Source organism: Canis aureus, chromosome 1 (genome assembly GCF_053574225.1).
Source record: "Canis aureus isolate CA01 chromosome 1, VMU_Caureus_v.1.0, whole genome shotgun sequence".
NCBI classification, from domain to species: domain Eukaryota; kingdom Metazoa; phylum Chordata; class Mammalia; order Carnivora; family Canidae; genus Canis; species Canis aureus.
The window spans coordinates 59,505,559-59,524,531 of NC_135611.1; the positions used below are offsets into that span (position 1 = coordinate 59,505,559).

The 18,973-nt window shown below is 37.8% G+C and overlaps 1 long non-coding RNA gene across 2 annotated transcripts in view; it reads left to right on the forward strand.

Moving 5' to 3' along the window:
• LOC144315942 (uncharacterized) overlaps positions 1 to 18,973 on the forward strand; it is a 63,110-nt gene that overhangs the window by 8,498 nt on the left and 35,639 nt on the right. Inside the window, exon 2 of one of the 2 annotated variants that reach the window (XR_013381679.1) lies at positions 6,501 to 6,732. The exons of the other annotated variant lie outside the window; for it this stretch is intronic. This is a non-coding gene — a long non-coding RNA (uncharacterized LOC144315942). Of the gene's footprint in view, positions 1 to 6,500; positions 6,733 to 18,973 lie in introns of those variants that run through there. 2 annotated transcript variants of the gene reach the window in all.

Below are 18,973 nucleotides of genomic sequence, written 5' to 3' on the forward strand. Positions count from 1 at the left end.
TCCAACTGCTAATTCTCTAAAGGACTTAAGGCAAGAGAGTTAGTGTAGCAAGCAGATGTCCCATGCTCCAACTGGTCCAAAGACTATACTTTGCATTCATCAGGTCCCTTCTCCACTACCCATTACAGATTTTCCTCACCCTTGGCAAGCACTTTAGCTGGTCTGAATTGTTTGGTGGGGGGACCCAGTTTTTCATCCTTGAGGCTAAGTTCTTGGATGGCTTGCTCATGTAAGATTGAGGTTGCTTCAGTTTTTCATTCAGTACTATGACCAGACATGAAAGAACAGGGGAATCTCAGTGATACTTTTGAGATCTAGAAATACTCCTTGCCTCCGTTATTTAGCAGCAATCCCAGGGGCTGATGATAATCAGGTTAATTAGGGGCAACCTGGGTGACTCAGCTGTTTAGCGCTGCCTTCAGCCCAGGGCATGAACCTGGAGACCTGGGATAGAGTCCTGTGTCGGGTTCCCGGCATGGAGCCTGCTTCTCTCTCTCTCTCTCTCTCTCTCTCTGTCTCTCATAAATAAATAAATAAAATCTTGAAAAAAGATAATCAGATTAATTAACCTGCCAGGATAAAAATGCCTTTCTTTATCTACTAGTACTCTGGCATAAAGAGCCAAAGTGAGCAGATGGTAGTTGTAGCTATAGGTTTTATAAAACTCTTATTGTATCCCCCAGTAGTGGACGGTTTCTTCTTTCTACCAATAATAACCCAGATCTATAATTTAACAGAGCCTAAGGATGTGGGAATAGGAAGCACAAATTCTGCAAGAGGTTCACTGGGTATAATGGTGAAAGGAGCTACTCCCACTCCCCACTTTGGTTTCCAGGCTCATGTAACTATTGAATATATAACACCACATATTGGTCATTGGCTCAGTGCATATACCTCACCATGCAGAACAACCCCCAACCCTACAGAGTGTTGTCCCCAAACTAACTGAACCCTCACTAGTCCATCACTCCATCAGATCAAATTCATCTAGATAATGTGGTGTATGGTAGGAAGGAACAGTGGATCCTATAGTCTTGTGTTCATTGTTGTCTTGTTGTATCTCCTTCACTGTGGTTCTTTTAGTCCTAAGTAATGTTATTTAGGCTACCATGTCAGTAAATAAATCATTCTCTAAGCTCTCAGATAATAATCCTGAAAGAAATGCTTTGGGCAAGCCAAGAACATAGCCAGAATAGGAGATGCTTCCTATAAGGATGAATCACTTCTTCCTCCAGAGGGGGGTGAGGGGTCTGATGTAATCACCTTACCACTAAGTGCCTGGCTGGTGTCCTTCACTGGATGCTCCGTATTGGTCTTTGGTGCTGACAAGTCAGAAATTCTGCAGAAGCAGTAACTATTTCAGTTTGGTAAGCAGGAGCCAATACTATTGGGGCCAGACATGGCCTACATACTTACTAACAAAGCTATTGTGTGCATGGGCCCATTGTACTAGCATTGGGATGTTAAGAACAGAGGCTGGCTGGCGTTTGTCTGAGGACAATCTTGTCTACCTCCTAGTTAGGAATCATAGATATTCTCTGTGTCACTAAATAAATTGTTTGGGGCACAATCAGCTGCCTCTAAAATTAAAAAAGACCAAATCTTGTGTAGTAGTTCTTGCTAAGTGTTAGGAATGCAAATTTTAATAACTAAATATATTTATCCTAGTCATACATTTGGGGCTTGGGAGAGAATGGCCTGCAAACCCAAGAAAAACGCCTTGTACCAGGACTTCACTTATCCTCTGGCTCTTTAAGCATCCACTTTATTGAGGGGGGCATGATGGCATTTGGGTCCCCTGTTATAAGTGGCATCTTAGATTCTGTATCTAAAAGCCCTTGAAAACTCTACATAAATGGCTATAGATCCCTTTGTGGAAAGAATTGAAGAGTTAATGTATATATTTATGATGAGGCTGCATGGTCTTGAGGGGATTGGGCTTCCTTTTCAGTCATTGGGCTCTGGGTCTGGGAGCTACCTCAGATCTGGAAATGCAACAAAGCATTATGATTTTCTATTATGGGGATGATGGTGCTAATCTGCTGCTCACCTGCTCTTGATTTTTTAAATTATGAAAGTCAAGTAATACTTTCACAGGTTACCTGTTATCTCTAAGAATACAAAGGACTATTAGCCATTACCCCAAATCTTTGGGGTCCAGGAACCCTGGGTTAACCCTTTAGTTTTATTGCCTAATATTACAGTAACTATGCTTTTGATGTTTAAGTGCAGTTACCTGGCCTCTAATAAAATGGAAGTCTTTCATTCCTATTGACCCCTGGGAACCCAATTCTATGGCAGCATTTTCTTCCATGAACCCTGGTTCATAGAGTACACTGCCACTGACCTTTTTAAAAATGCCATCACATCTTATTACTCCAGTGAAGGAAATAGTCTAGGAAATGTTGTCAGGCGGTGGGTCTCACATAAAAACTGCTTTCTGATATATCTACCTCTTTGAGTCTTCTGATCTGTTCCTTAATACACTGATAGTTCCAGCATCTCTATATCGTTGTCATGTTCCAACTTAAAAGCACCATCTTTGTGTTGAGCAGTGTGTTGAGACAATCCAAGCGTCCTTGACAGGATGTTAAACCCTGAGTCATCTTATATGTTTGAACAAGCTCTCCCCTATTCTGCTCTATATCCCACTCATCCTATTTTATTTAACACCTTCAAATCTATTCCCATCGATCTTTCCTTCGTTCCTGTCAGTACATATTAGCAAGATGCTCTAATTTTTCAGTAAGTTATTTTCCTCATAGCAGAGATTGTACCTTCCCTCATATGGTACTCTGGAACTCGATTCTCATTATTAATCTGCAGAGCAATTGGAAGAGTCAGTAGAGAAGATCCCAAGGAGGATAAGCATCATGTTGCAAGACACTCACCTCAGGGAGGTGCTCATCCTCTCCAGGCAAGAGAAGAATGCTGTTTTTTAGTAAGAGGGAAAAACTGGCTTCTATAGCTCCCATTATTCAAGAGTATCCAAGATTTAAGGCCCTCATACATATCCTCACAGATGCCTTCATCCCAAGTCTCAGGGTCCTAGACTTTATCTGTCAAAGCCATGATGTGAGCATAGATCTTTAACATAGGAGACCTGCATGTTCAATCTCCTTTGCCATTCTGCTACTCCTAAGATTAAATTCTGAACCTGATTTTTAGTACAGTCTGCCCTTTTGCTATAGGGTCTGTTTACTTTCTGTCATGGAGGACGTCTGACTTCCACAGAATTCCTTGAATTGATAAGTGGCTAAAATAAATTTGTCTCTCTTTCTTTAAAGCATTCTTTAAGGCTTCTAAGGCAGTTTACAAAAGCTAGGCAATATACTACTTGTATAATAATCATAGGCTCTTTTCATTCCAGTATTAGATATATTGAATAAGCAAAACTTCCTTTTCTACCACTTCCTATCCACTGCACTTAAAAGTTTGGTACTTGGGCAGCCCTGGTGGCTCAGCGGTTTAGTGCCGCCTTCAGCCCAGGGTGTGATACTGGAGACCCAGGATCGAGTCCCACATCAGGCTCCCTGCATGGAGCCTGCTTCTCCCTCTGCCTGTGCCTATGTGTGTGCGTGTGTGTGTGTGTGTGTGTGTGTGTGTGTGAGATATGATTAAATAAATAAAATCTTAAAAAAAAAAGTTTGGTACTTATGCCAGAGGTATGGACATCACCCTCCAGCAATGGAAATTTTGTTTCCACCTGTCCGGTGAGTAAACCATTTCCAGAATACTATCTGGAGGGTCTATTTCTTAGGGTTATATCTAGTATTACCATCTTAGTTTGGGTCCTCTCAAGAGCAGAGCCTAAAGTAAGGACTTGAGGGTCTATTTCTTAGGATTATATCTAGTATTACCATCTTAGTTTGGGTCTTCTCAAGAGCAGAGTCTAAAGTAAGGACTTGAGTTTAGGTAATTTATTTGAGAGATGAATCCAGAGGATTGGAGGGAGGAAGTGAGCCTATCAAGAGAAGGAAGATGGAAAAGCCAACCAAAGGTATGTCATTGAGCTAACTACCATGGAGGACAATGGGGCTCGAGTCTTCTGAGGACCCTCTGAGGAGCCATGTAGGATATACCTCAGAATTGCCCCTCCAAAGAATGGGAGGCTAAACATTAATTCCCCAGCTTCCACGCTCCATTGTTTGAGGCATGCCTAGAGGTATTTCTTCCCTACACTTTGGCTTGCCTTGCACACCGCTATTTAAGTTCCCATTTTTTAAGAGAGAGACTTGGGAAAGAAAGTCAGAGAGATGAGGTGATGGGATTCTGTGATCATGCATGGGAAAGCACACTATGGCTGTAGTGGAAAACAAAGGTAAGCTAAGTGGATGTAACACAGGTTACCAAGACCATCTGCTTCATCACCAAAGCCAACCCCATCACCAAGAAACAGGCACCTAGTCTTCTTTAATTAAATGTTCCCATCTCTTCCTTGTTAAGAAACTTTACTTATAGTCCCTAACCATTTTTATCAGAATAAACTTTATTTCCTCATAGACACTGAGAGAAGAAACAATCTACTTTATAAAGTTAGTGCTACAGTTAGAAAGATCCTACAGTAAGAGTTATATGGCTGTGATTTCCTGCCAGGTGTGTGTGTATGTGTGTGTGTGTATTTTACCTGTGTCAAGTTATTGTGGGAAGAGCTCTAAGCAAATTAGCAGTTATTCAATCTCTTACTCCTGGCTCCAAAATCTAGTGCCCAGGAGACAGAACTTTTTCTTTATTTTTCACTGCACTCTCTGGGAGGGCTTCTCCAAGAGAAGATATTAAAACATCTAAATGAGTAATAATAAAGCTCTTCTATTATTTTGTGAATTTCTGGTCCATCCTTCCAGATAATGAGAAGACCAGGAAGAAAGAAAGGGTGCTGTTTAAGAGTCTTACTAGTACTATTATACTTTGCTCAGCTGAGATTTAGTGTGGGAGGGATAGCACTTGGGTCAATGTTTGGGTGCATGTCTACTTCCCTTCCCTCTTCAGTCTCCTTCATCCCCTCCAACTTGCTCCTCTCAGATCCTGGCATGTCCTTGGCATTGGTTGATATGGGCTGGTCTCCAGGCAGCCCGTCCAACTCTAGAACTTTAGAAACAAGGCAGTGCATTTTGGCAGCATTCTGCTTGAGGCTCCCTCTCTTTTTTCATTTGAAGATTTTATTGTGTCACCCTGGGGAAAGAGAAATGGTGTTAAGAAGTAGGAATTCAGGGAGAACAAAGAGTGGGGACCAGAAGAGGCAATAATGAGAAGAGTTCAGATTTAGAGAAATGATATCTGAAGGAATATTGGGGTCAGAACAATGACGACATTATTTTCTATCCTTTCCATCTAGTGGTTCACACTGTTTTCTCTCACCTCTGCCTCATGATTGGTTTTATTCACAACTTGAAAGCTGCTACTTCCTTTTCCAAAAATGTTTATTCACTCAAGTAAATGAGCTTAGCTTTCAATTCCCCACCTCTTTTCCTCTTTTTTTTTCTTCCTGTTCTATTCTCTAATTTCTCTATCTTTATAAGAGGAACAATGAAAAGCAAAAATGGAAACAAAATATGAGCTATCACATATACTTCTAAAACAAGTTTTCCATATCCACATAACTGACCTAAGAAAATGAAGAGCTGAGATGTCTTCTTTTGGGTTTCACCCAAAAGTTAATTCTGCCACAAGGATTTGTGTACAAGTGGTTTATTCAGGGAGTGATCACCAGAAGTGGAAGAGAAGGAAGTAGGACAGGAAATGGAGAGAGACACGGCGAAAGATGGTGCATTATTACTACCACGAGCAAGTAGAGTCACCACTACTGTAGACCCTCCGAGCAACTATGTAAAACACATCCAAAATGATCCGAACAAGGGTCAAGGAAGCAGGAGTATTTACCCATCAATATTCACCCATTACTGTAGCCCCCTCCTTATCCGTAGGGGGTATATTCCAAGACCCCCAGTGGATGCCTAAAACCAAGGATAGCACCAAACCCTAGATATACTATACTTTTTCCTATATATACCTACCTGTAATAGAGTTCAATTTACAAGTTAGGCACAGTAAGAGATTAAAAACAATAATTACTAATAAAATAGGAGAATTGTAACAATATACCATAATAAAAGTTACATGAATGTGGTCTTTATCTCTCTCAAAATATCTAATTGTACTATACTGACCCTTCTTGTTATGATAGGTTGTCTGCTTAATTGGGGTTGACTGCAGCTACCTGAAATCATAGAAAGTTAAACCGTGGATGAGGGGACTACTATACTGGTTGAAGTTTGCTACCAAGACATTAACTCCCTAGGAGCCCTCAGGCAGAGTAAGCCTTAAGATAGGAGTCATTGGAAGTAAACAAATTTTCTACCCAAATGCTGCTGACCTCCAGAATTGGCTGAGGGGCTGTTAGCAGTGCATTGAGGTCAGAGTTGCATATTTTTGTCTGAAAAAGCCATCTGCTTTGAGCTTGTTTCTCCTCTATATTGACTAATTGTTTTTTTTTTTTTTAGATTTTATTTATTTATTCATGAGAGACAAACAGAGAGAGAGAGAGAGAGAAGAGGCAGAGACACAGGCAGAGGGAGAAGCAGACTCCACGCAAGGAGCCCGACGCGGGACTCGATCCCAGGTCTCCAGGATCACGCCCTGGGCTGAAGGCGGCGCTAAACCACTGAGCCACCCGGGCTGCCCTATATTGACTAATTGTTTCAGTTTTCTTAAAACATTAAAAATACTTTTCTATATCCGTGTTATGTTTTTATAGGCTGTATGATAATAGCAATACCCTACAATGTCTCACATTTCTCACAACACACTTTTACTGATCTCTTTTAATCTCAAAATTGTCCTTGGAATGAACATTATTAGCTTCACTTCATTATAAAAGAACTGTGGCTAAGAGAAGTTACATATTCCCCCAAAAGGCCATAAAGTAAGTTGCTGATGCTCAAACTTGGCTCATTTTATTTTTACTTTGGTGCTTCTCCCACCAGAGCCACATTTGTTTCCTATAATAGCACAGAATTTCTTAAGCATGTGCACGGGATATAATATACTAAAAATGATTAACCATTAAGTAAAACTTATGTTAACATTCTTTATGTGACTCATACTCATATCCCTAGCTGGTGCACCTAGAATACATAATAGAAGACAAGAAACTACCATAAGATACAAATGAAGTTAAAGAATAAAGGGTAAGAATAGAAGCAACATGAGTGTCCAGAGATCGATGAATGGATAAAGAAGATGTGATGTACACACACACACACACACACACACACACACGAATATTAGTCATAAAACAGAAGGAAATCTTGCTATTTACAACAACATGGATAGATCTAGAGGGTATCATGCTAAGTGAAGTAAGTCAGAGAAAGAAATACTATATGATTTTACTCATATGTGACATTTAAGAAATAAAATGAATGAACAAAGAAAAAAGAGTCAAACAAACAAACAAAAAGACTTAAATATAGAGAATAGATTGGTAGTTGCCAGAGGGGAGGTGGATGGGGTGGGTGGGTGAAATAAGTAAAGGAGATTAAGAGTACTCTTATCATGATGAGCACTGAGTAATGTATGAAATTGTTGAATCACTAGATTGTACACCTGAGACTAGTCTAATACTATATATAAATTATTCAAAACTAAAAAAATGCAAACTAAAAAAAGAAGAAGAAAGGATATGAATCCATTATTAATAGAAAAACGCTAGGAAGAAATCGAACAAGATTCTAACATGGATTGGGTGTTAGGGCACAGGACAGAAGCTGCACATCATTTTCCTACCTACATCAGAAGATCAAGAGTATAATTTTCATGAAAAGAGTGAAGTTGATTATAAATATAAGGTATCAGTCACTTAGGATTTGCTATAGACCAACAGCTAGTGGAAATATTAATTCCCCCAAAGTATTACTGACAAGCTGGGTAGAGAATTTCTGGGGTAAGAATTGTTGAGGATGAGTGGACTTAATAGATGACAGTGTCATATCTGTTCTCAAGATGACTGTGGCTTGACTACAGTGATCCAAAAGTATGTAGCATAAAGGGTTTTATGTTTCACTGTTGAATATCTGAAACACCTCTCTCACCCTCAACTCCCTCCCCCTGGCCACCCCAGATTGGACATGCCCAATGCATCTTTATCTATTAATTCTGATTATAGTAGCAGACTTTGTGGAAGACAGCATAGAGGTGGTGGGGCTCATCTGTGAGAAGTTAAAGAGACCTGGCTCATAGGGTAGTTTTTTTGAGCTGAGGTAAAGGGGGAAAAGTACCCAAGAAATTATCAAAAACCTAGAAGGCATAAGAAAGAAATCCTGTGCCTAAAATAATCTCTATTAGGGGTGGTGGAAGGGGAAGAGGGTGGAGGTGGGGGTGGGGGTGAATGGGTGACGGGCACTGAGGGGGGCACTTGACGGGATGAGCACTGGGTGTTATTCTGTATGTTGGCAAATTGAACACCAATAAAAAATAAATTTATTATTAAAAAAATCTCTATTTGGATGGAATCAGGCTTACAAAGTAAAAGGAATTATAGCAAAATTGAGCTTCAGTATGTATCAAGAAAGCAGAGAGCTATTACCCTGGAGAAAAACTTGATTTAACAACGTTAGAGAAAAACAATATGAGCTCTAAAAGTAGGCTTAAATCACACACCTGCCAGGAAATACCAGGAAGAGGGTATTGGTTTGCTACAAAAGATCCATTCCCTTTATGCTCTCTTGAGAGGACCCTAGTTTTGTTTCAATATATGCATCTATGCTACATGTGATTCTGGAGTAATCCTCAGCTCAGGGGTCAAGTGAATTGGTCTGAGTCAGTTATGATATCACTATATCCCATGCCAGGAACTGGTTTAGGAGCATGTGGTCCAGGGACCTGATTCTTACCCATGAAGAGATGTATGGGTGAGGGCTTCTGGGTGAGGCGTCCTATGCTAACACACAGCCCCCTTTCCGCCTCTGGACCTTACTGTGTCTGTATGTGATGCCTGGAACTGCTACACCCATCTAGTTACCAGCCTGAGCATGAAGCCAAGACACTGATCGCCATGGTGGAGGGAGAGATGAAAAGAAGCTGGGTCAGTGATGACACTGGTGAGTAGTTGCATCAATCTCCTGAAACCTGTTTACTGAATGTTTCAGGACTTTCTGATATATGAATTGATGAATTTCTATTATTTAAGTCGATTTGGGATTTTTATAACTTATAACCGAAGACGCCTTAGCTGATGTAAAAGTGAGAGCAGTGGTGGTATATCTTCTATCTCAGCACGCACACTTTGCCCTTTCAATTATAGAAGAGGAGCAGGACAAAACTAGGAAGAAGTGCAAATATTTTATGTCCAATTTATTTGTTATAAAAGATTCAAGGAAAGTCTACTTCCAAGGAATCATATCCATGTTTTCCTGAAGTAGGAAAAATATTTTTTAATTTAAATTCTAGTTAGTTAACATATAGTGTATTATTGGTTTCAGGAGTAGAATTTAGGGATTCATCACTTACATAGAACACCCAGTGCTCATCCCATCAAGTGCCCTCCTTAATGCCCATCACCCATTTAGCCCGTTCCCCCACTCAGGAAAAAAATTTTTTTTAAAAGGGGGGGTATGTTCATTCTTTTTTCCAGTAATAATGCATTGTGCCATATATTTGAAAATGAGGATTTTTTTCTCATCAGATTATTGAGGTATCACTGACATATAACTTGGTATAAGTTTAAGATGTGTAACATAGTGATTTTATATATGTATATATTGTTAAATGATTACTACAAAATGGTTCATTAACACAGCAATCCCATATAGTTACAATCTTTTTGTGTGGGCGAGAACTTTAAAAATCTATTCTCTTAGCAATTTTCAAATATACAATACAGTGATGTTAACCATAGTCACCATGCTATACACTACATCCCTAGGACTTATCTTATAGCTGGAAGTTTGTACACTTTGATCATCTTCACTCTTTCCCCCACCCCCAACTCCCTTTCCCTGGCAACCACCAATTGCATGTTTCTATGAGTTTGTTTTTTAGATTCCACATGTAAATAAGATCATTCAGTATTTTGTCTTTCTCTGACTTATTTCACTTTGCATAATGCCTTCAAGATTCATCTATGTTGTCAAAAATGGCAGGATCTTATTAGTTTTTATGGCTGAATAATATTCTATTATGTTTGTTTGTTTTCTTTATCCATTCATCCATTAAAGGACACTTAAGTTGTTTCCACATTTTGGCTATTGTAAATAGTGCTGCAAGGAACACAGGGATACATGTATCTCTTCAAGATAATGATTTCATTTCCTTGGGATATATACCCAGAATTGGAATCCTGGATCATATGGTGGGTCTATTTTTAATTTTGGGAGGGGAACTCCACAGTGGCTGCACCAGTTTATCCTCCCACCATCAGCGTAGAAGGGTTCCTTTTCTTCACATCCTCATCAACACTTCTTATTTCTTGTCTTTTCATAATAGCCATTCTAACAGGTTTAAGGTAATATCTCATTGTGGTTTTGATTTGTATTTCCTTAATGATTGGTGATGCTGACCATCTTTTCAGGTATTTTTTGACCATCGAAAGTCTTTACCCATTTTTAATCAGATTATTTATTTATTATTTTTTTGTGATTGACTTGTGTGAGGTCCTTGTATATTTTGAATATTAACCCTTATTGGATATGTGGTTTGTAAATATTTTTTATTTTCCATAGGTTACCCTTTCATTTTGTTGATAGTTTCTTTAGCTGGATAAGAACTTTTTGGTTTGACGTAGTAACACTTATTTTTGCTTTTGTTGCTTGTACTTTGGGTGTCATATCTACATCCACCAAGAGCACCAATGTCAAGGAGGTTTTCCCTATGTTTCTTTCTAGGAGGTTTATGGTTTTAGGTCTTATATTTAATTAAGTCTTTAATCCATTTTGAGTTAATTTTTGTGAGTGGTATAAGATAGGGATTTAGTTTCATTCTTTTGCACATGAACACCCAGTTTTCCCAGGACCATTTATTGAAGAGAGTATCTTCTCCATTGAGTATTCTTGGCACCCTTGTCAAATATTAGTTGGCAATATATAATGTGCTTATTTCTGAGCTTTTTATTCTGTTTCATTGGTCTATGCATCTGTTTTTTTACTAATATCATATTGTTTTAATTACTATATCTTTGTAATATAGTTTGAAATCAGTAAGTGTGATGCCTCCAGTTTTGTTCTTCTTTCTCAGGATTGCTTTGGCTGGCTATTTGGTCTTTTCTGATTCCATGTGAATTTAAGATTTTTTTTCTATTTCTGTAAAAAATATTATTGGAATCTTGATAAGGATTAAGTGGAATTTTTTTTTTAAGATTTTATTTATTCATGAGAGACACACACACACAGAGGCAGAGACAAAGCAGAGGGAGAAGCAGGCTCCATGCAGGGAGCCCAACGTGGGACTTGATCCCAGGTCTCCAGGATCACACCCCAGGCTGAAGGCAGCGCTAAACCACTGAGCCACCCGGGCTGCCCGGATTACATGGAATTTACAGATTACTTTGAGTAATATGCACATTTTAAGAATATTAGTTTTTCCAAATAATAAATATGGGATATTTTTCCATTTATTTCTGCCTTCTTCAATTTCTTTCATCAAGATATTATAGCTTTTGGTGTACAGATCTTTTACTTTCTTGGTTAAATTTATTCCTAAATATTTTATTGGTTTTGATGCTATTGTAGATGGGATTTCTTTATTTCTTTTTAAAATAATCTGTTGTTAGTGTATAGAAACACAATCACTTTAAAAAAAAAGATTTTATTTATTTATTCATGAGAGACACAGAGAGAGGCAGAGACAGAGGCAGAGGGAAAAGTGGGCTCCATGCAGGGAACCCAATGCGGGACTCAATCCTGGGACTCTGGGATCATGCCCTCTACCAAAGGCAGGCACTCAACCGCTGAGCCACCCAGGTGTCTCAATAGTGATGTTATTTTGATAACATGTACCTTTGATATGATATGATGAAGTTGTACTTTAGCTCTGCGGTCTTCCTTTTCCAAACTCATAAGCCCAGTCTAATTATGAGAAACAAGTAAGGCAAATCTCAGTTGAGGTGTTATATAAAATACTGACCAGTACTCTTCAAAATAGTTAAGGTCATCAAAAACAAGCAAAGTCTAAGAAGCTGTCACAGCCAAGAGGAACCTAAGGAGACTTGGCTATTAAACATAATCTCATATTCTGGATGGGATCTTGGAATAGAATAAGGGCATTAAGTAAAAACTAAAGAGAATTGAGTAAGTACAGGCTTAGTTGGTAATAATGTATCATATATAAATATAAAATGTTAATAATATGGGAACCTGGATGTAGAATATTGGGAACTCTCTAAACTATCTTCAAGTTCATGTAAATCTAAAATTGTCCAAAAAATAAAATTTATTTAAACAAACATATAGGCTATAAATAGTTAAAACAAAGATATTAACTTTCTACCTATGTTTCCTGTTTTTCCAATAATTTTCACTTAATACAAAACTTTTTTTGCCCTTTCAATGATAGAAATATACATAAAAACATATTCACATCCTGGAAATTCATTATAATCTATACTCTCACAGCACATATCAAGAGCATTTATTGCCAACATGCATAATAAGGTAGTTGGCAAACATTAATTTTAATTAATTAACTATGTGTAACTAACTTAAAGACATCAATCATCAATAGCCAAGTGCCAATAAGTTACCAATTCTATTCTTGAACAAATTGCATCACTATCCAAGGTCAGAGAATTGTCTTGGATTTTTGGCATGCTTTTTATAAACTCTCAATTTTGAATTGGCTATCACCAGGAAGAGAAATGCTATTAGAGATCAAACTGATTTATTTAAAAAGAGAACATATCAAACAGTAATTTGTATAGCTATTACTCAGAGTGAGACCTTTGTCTTCTCATCTGTTTTCTCAGTCTTATAATTTTGAAAAAAAAGTAAGCCAAGTACTGACTATGCCATTAGGTTCTTTTACTAATTTAACTTTTATAATTAGAGGTCATATGAATCATTCAGAACAAACTCAGTATATCTATTTAATTGCTTGGCTCTCACCTTAGTTTTGAAACTAATTAACTGAATAGACTTTGGTAAATTACTTAACCTTTTTGTGTCTGTTTCCTGATCTCTAAAAATGACAAAGAACAATTATATGCTACAGAGTCGTCATAATGACAATAAGTAAAGTAATAAGTCATCAAAAGTACTTGATAGGTATATTTCAGAGGACTGAATGCTCTTTGTAATACAAACATTCATTGAAAAAAATCTCTGAGAAGTTATGGCAAATGGGGGAAGATTCTGTAAGAACAGAGATTTGTAACTGAGAGTTATGTTTTCCAGAAATGAGAAAAAAAACCCATATACATTTTATACACTCATTTATCTAGGTTGCTTACTTTGTGGTATATTTCTGTAGGCCATATCTCTCTCTTTCATAGCTCTCAAGGGAAGAAATATCAAAATTTGAGTGTAAATCTATTACCCTGATAAAAATTAATTACTAGAAAATACCACTTAACATGTAGTAAACATTAAATGTATAAATTGCATATGCAAAATAATTTCTGCAGAGCCAGTAACCTCTCTCATATTTATGTTCGTATTGTTTTCCTATGTTGTCATGAGATTGTAATGCTTTTAAAAACTCATATTTATTAATATCACCCTGAATGTGAACTCAAGGTTTCTGAGGCAGAGCAGATTATTATTTGTTTACAGAAAATAACTGTCAGTTTCCTCCAACTGTCCCTATGGCAACATAATCAGAGGTAGATCCACATTACATGCATCAGAGTTTGTAATGTAGATGAAGAATCTGCCAAATATAAATCTGGGTGTTTATATAAGAAGGTACAGCTGTCTCCCCTCCTGTTCTGAAAGGTGGAGACAAAAGCCTTTGTTCCTAGGTTCTTACTCTTACCCTTTGAAATATAAATTAATCTCTCCAGTGGAAGATAAGACTAGTATCTCCAAAAAGGGTTTTTATAGCAATTTTATGGCTGGCCCAAAAGTGTTCGGCTAAAATGTGAAATGGTAAGCACTCCATTACTGTAGGCTACAAGGAGAAATTTGAAGGGCACATCTTTAAAAGGATGTCATAGATGGAATTTCTATATCAGGAAGGATGATGGAATAGAGAATCTCCAAACTTCTTTTGAGTTTGTGATATAAATAAAAAGGGCATTGATTTTTTTTTTTTTTTTTTTTTTTTTGCTGCTATTAGTAGTCTGAGGAAATTTAAGACTTATTCATTAGGCAGCAAATTCTTTACAAATATCAACTGAACTGGAATGAAAGGTCAGTCAAGATTTCTGGGAGTAAGGTCCAGAATTTGTGTTTTAATGAGCTTTCCATATAATTCTTATATACTCTAAAGTCTGAGAAGCCCTGATGATGATGATGACCTTTGGTGTAGAGTTATTGCATGAATGCCATGCTTTTCCTTTTCTCCTTATTTATGGTTAATATAGGGAGCTCATCCAGACCTTTGATGCCTTGATGTAGGGTGGGTAAATTGCCCTTGACACCCTTACCAAATAGTTACTTTTTTGTTTAATGAGTATGTGGAAGTGGGAGGAACTGGAGAGCTTGCTAAGGGTAGAGCAGAACCATCACCAGGGACCTAGGGTCTCTTTTCTCTTCTGAAATGCCCTTCACCCCATCCTGCCTGTATCCCGCCTGAACTTATTTTCTCTAATCAGTGGCTCTAGAACGTGGCAAGCCTTCGTGGCTGTTTTTGCCTCTAGCAGTATTGCATAGTGGTGTTCTGAGGCTAATACTCTTGTGAATAATTTTTTTTTTAGGGCTCTCTACCTTTTCAAAATTTATAGTTCAAACTGCAGAAATCAGCTGGTATCCCAGCCCCTCTCCATAGATTGAAAGTGGCAATACCTCTAGACGTTGGGTTGGCTACTTTGGAAGAAGTTACCTAGGTCTTGACAGACAGTTTGGTGGAGAGTGAAGAGAGCTGAGGACACTGCTAAGTTTTCTAATCATCAAGGGTCTAAGTGGAGTTGGGAATGCTGGAACTGATACTCTCTATTCTCCAGAAAATAGGGTCGACCTCTCCTAGTAAACTTTAAAACTTTTTTTATAGTATTTGAGAGCATCCATTAGTTAACTCAGTACTATAGCTAAATGTGTCCTCCACTATTTTCCAAAATAGGCTTTCCTCTCCATCCCACAAGTAAGTCAGTTGTGTTCTTACCTCCTTGCCTTTCCTTCCTTTTTACTTGGAAAGCTGTTCTTTTTTTAACCTTCTCTCTTCATAAATTCTCCTTCTTCCCATCTCTTTCACAAACCTTTCTCAACTATTCTTTGTCTTATATTCTCAATTTCTATAGCACTTATCATCTGAACCACGTAATTTAGCCATTAATTATATACTGTGCCATATTATTTGCCCTAGTGTTAATGTGTCTTAGTTTTTTATTCTCCAACTAAATTATAAGTATCATGAGACATTTCTCATCTCTCACTTGGCAAATGCAAAAACCTGCCCTTAGCATAGAGAAGAAATTAGGGTCACAGATTTAGAACAGGCTTTAGCACTTGAGCCCCTGCCCCCGTGCTCCACTCTCTTCCAATTTAGTTCTATTCCATTGTGTGCTCTGATTCTGGAATATTTTCTTTAAATCTTCTCATTTTATTTTTTAAATGAATCTTTTTCTTTCTCTCTCTTGGATGTTAATAAATGGTCATTTCACAGGATGTGTATGTTAGCTATGTACGCAGACCACCAAATATGCTAATAAAATATAATGGGATATGGATGGGAAGAGGATTATCTTGATGTTGTGGCGTTTCACAAATGAGTTTTTATAGCATTGTGGTAAACTCTGACAAATTGAACTCTTTAATCAATGAGTATTCCCACATCCCTGGGGATTTTTATGAGAAGTTTTAGGAAACTCAGCTCTATTTTTACTATTTAAAAAGTCATTTCCTTCCAGGTTTCCACTTCCAAATGCCATTCCTTTGTTTACCTAAAGGCCTATTAGTTTCTTATCTCAACTTTTGCACAATAGTAGCCTTGGTTAATTATTTTTAGATGCACATCTGATTCAAATGTAATTCTGTACTACAATCCAGGCACTTTTCTCAATTAAAAGAGCAAGTATATTTATTATCTCTATTTTTAAACATACTTTTAACTCAACTCTCCAAATCAGAGAGGGCCCATCTGTCTCAGTTAGGGATTGGGCTCTGCTTCACCTGACATAAACTTGACTATAGTGACTTAGCCAAATAGGGGAAAGTTTTACTCATATAACAGGAAGCAGAAAGTCCTACTAGAAAGTAAGTAGTCTAACCAGAGGTGAGTTGCCCAGGAATGGTTAGTACCTCACCAAGGTCATCTTTCCCAGGCTGCTTTTTCTATCTGAGTCTGATGGTTACAGTATAGCTACCCCCACATTTTGTTTCCCATCCAAATTTTAGGTTAAGAAACAAACAAATCGAACAAACGAAAAGAAAATGACAACCATAAAAATAAGGAAGGAGGATGAGCCAATACCAGGAGAGTAAAATTTGATCTGCATCAGACTTGAGCTTACATTTCAAGGGCAGATCTGTGTGTCACATGGTCACCTCCGGCTGCTGTGGAGGTGAGGAAATACGGTTTTTTTGTTGTTGTTGGGTACACTGTGGGTCTAATAAAAATTGGAGTTTTTATTATTAGAGAAGAAAGTGAGAAGGATATTGGGCAAACAACTAGCAGTATCTATCACAGAAAAGCCAGAGGCAAATTTAAACAATTAAAACCTACTTTCAAAGTTCCAAGATGTGGCAAAAAGATTATAACGTATGTGCGGTTGGCTGAGACATTTCAGTCAAGATTGTTGAAAACTCAGCAGAATTTCAAGCCCCCAAATACTGCTACCACTGATGAATTAGGCTTTTATATTTCACAAAAGAGTATTCTTTATTAGTTAAACTCAGATTAATACTTCATGGGTTCCTTACAACGAATGTAGGGGGCCTAGAGAAAAATGTTGACTCTACTTTGTTTGTAGGGACAAAATTTAATATCATACAAAACATCTGTGCTTTTGTTAAGCATTATGTCTAGTTTATGGATATTTGCTGCCACCTGCAGTTTAAATTTGATATTCACTCTGCTTGTCACCTGTAACTGGAGCATAATGACCCAGGAAGCAGAAAGGAAGAAAATTGCAATAAAGAGTATTCTTGCCATTGCTGGGGCTGTGTGTTCACTCAGAATTGAATTCCCTATTTGCACACCCATGATCATCAGCAGCATTATATAACATAGTCAAAAGCTAGAAGCAACCCACGTGTCCATTGACAGGAGAATGGGTGAACACAATGTGGTGTAGATATATACAGTCAAGTATTATTCGGCCTTAAAAAGGAAATTTTGACACATGCTATACATAGACGAATGTCTTTGAAGACATTATGCGGAGTGAAATAAGCCAGTCACAAGAGGACGGATACTGTGTGAGTCCACTTATATGAGGTTCCTAGAGCAATCAACTTTATTAAGGCAGAAAGTAGCAGGGCAGTTGCTAGGCAGTGTGTGAAGGAGGGACTGGGGAATTAAGGCTTAATATGTAAGTACTTCAGTTGGGAGGAAGATCAGAAAGTTCTGGATATAAATGGTGGTGATGGCTGCACAACAATGTGCATGTACTTAATGCTACCGAACTGATAAAAATGGTTAAAATGGGGGATACCTGGGTGGCTCAGTGATTGAGCTTCTGCCTTTGGTTCAGGGCGTGATCCCAGGGTCCAGGATCGAGTCCTAGGTCGGGCTCCCTGAGCCTGTTTCTCCCTCTGCCTGTGTCTCTGCCTCTCTCTGTGTGGTCTCTCATGAATAAATAAATAAATAAAAGCTTTTAAAAAATGGTTAAAATGGTACATTTTATATTTATTTTACCATGATGATTTTTAATTTTTTTAAATTTCTTTTTTACCATGATGATTTTTTTAAAATATTGAATTTCCAGGGAAGTGAGTAAGCTGCTTCTGTGGAATACAGAAACCAGACATACTCTAATTTACCTTACCATGTAGTAACAAATTGGCACTAAGTCTTTTGACTTGCTCTACTCCTGAAAAAATAGGTCCCTTGCCTGCTGATGAAGAGGCTGTCATGTTCTAATCAGTGTGCAAATTGTTTGGTAGTGTCAGGGATGCAGCAATTTCTTCTACTAATGTACTATGAAAAAGCATGTAGCAGATTCAGCTTCAGGTTAGAAGGCAAATAAGGGTAATTTGGGCAATTCATATTTCTCTAAAAAAGCAATTTCTTGGTATACAGTGCTGAATATTTTCATTACGCAAAATAGTTTTTGGACTGTTTAACAGTCCTAGGGAAATCATTTCTATGGTCTTTCGGTAATTTTAGAATATAGCAAAATCACAAGACTATGTGTACGTATATATTAACAGTTAAAAACTGCAAAATCCCTGAATTTTATTTATTCTGTAAAGTAAGCAGGTAGGGACCTCCTAATATCCATGAAATCATTAAAAAAATCTTTTAAGGTAATATTTTTAGTTTTCTGGTCATTGAAAGTTTAATGGGTTTTGCATAAAGCAGTCTCCTTCTTCTTTTTCATCTCTCAGGTTAACGAACTCTCCTTCCTACCCTAGGGGATCAGAACACAGAAGCTGTGACCTCTTCCACCCCTGAAGAGTGGCCCACCTGCCAGGCCTCACTCTAAAGAATAACCGAATTTTATTCTTTTAGGAATAAAATAAAGTCACTGACTGAAGTCCTTTTTTCATGACTTGAGATAGTCATGATATTCTTTTTTTTAAAGGAAGCATGCGTAGAAAAGATAGAAATTGGATTGAGAAAGATATTTGAAATATCGGAAAAGATGGAAAAGGACAGATGCAGGGTCTTCCATCATCCTTGGAAGATTTATGTAGGTGGGACAGAGGGAGAATGGCTCTGGAAA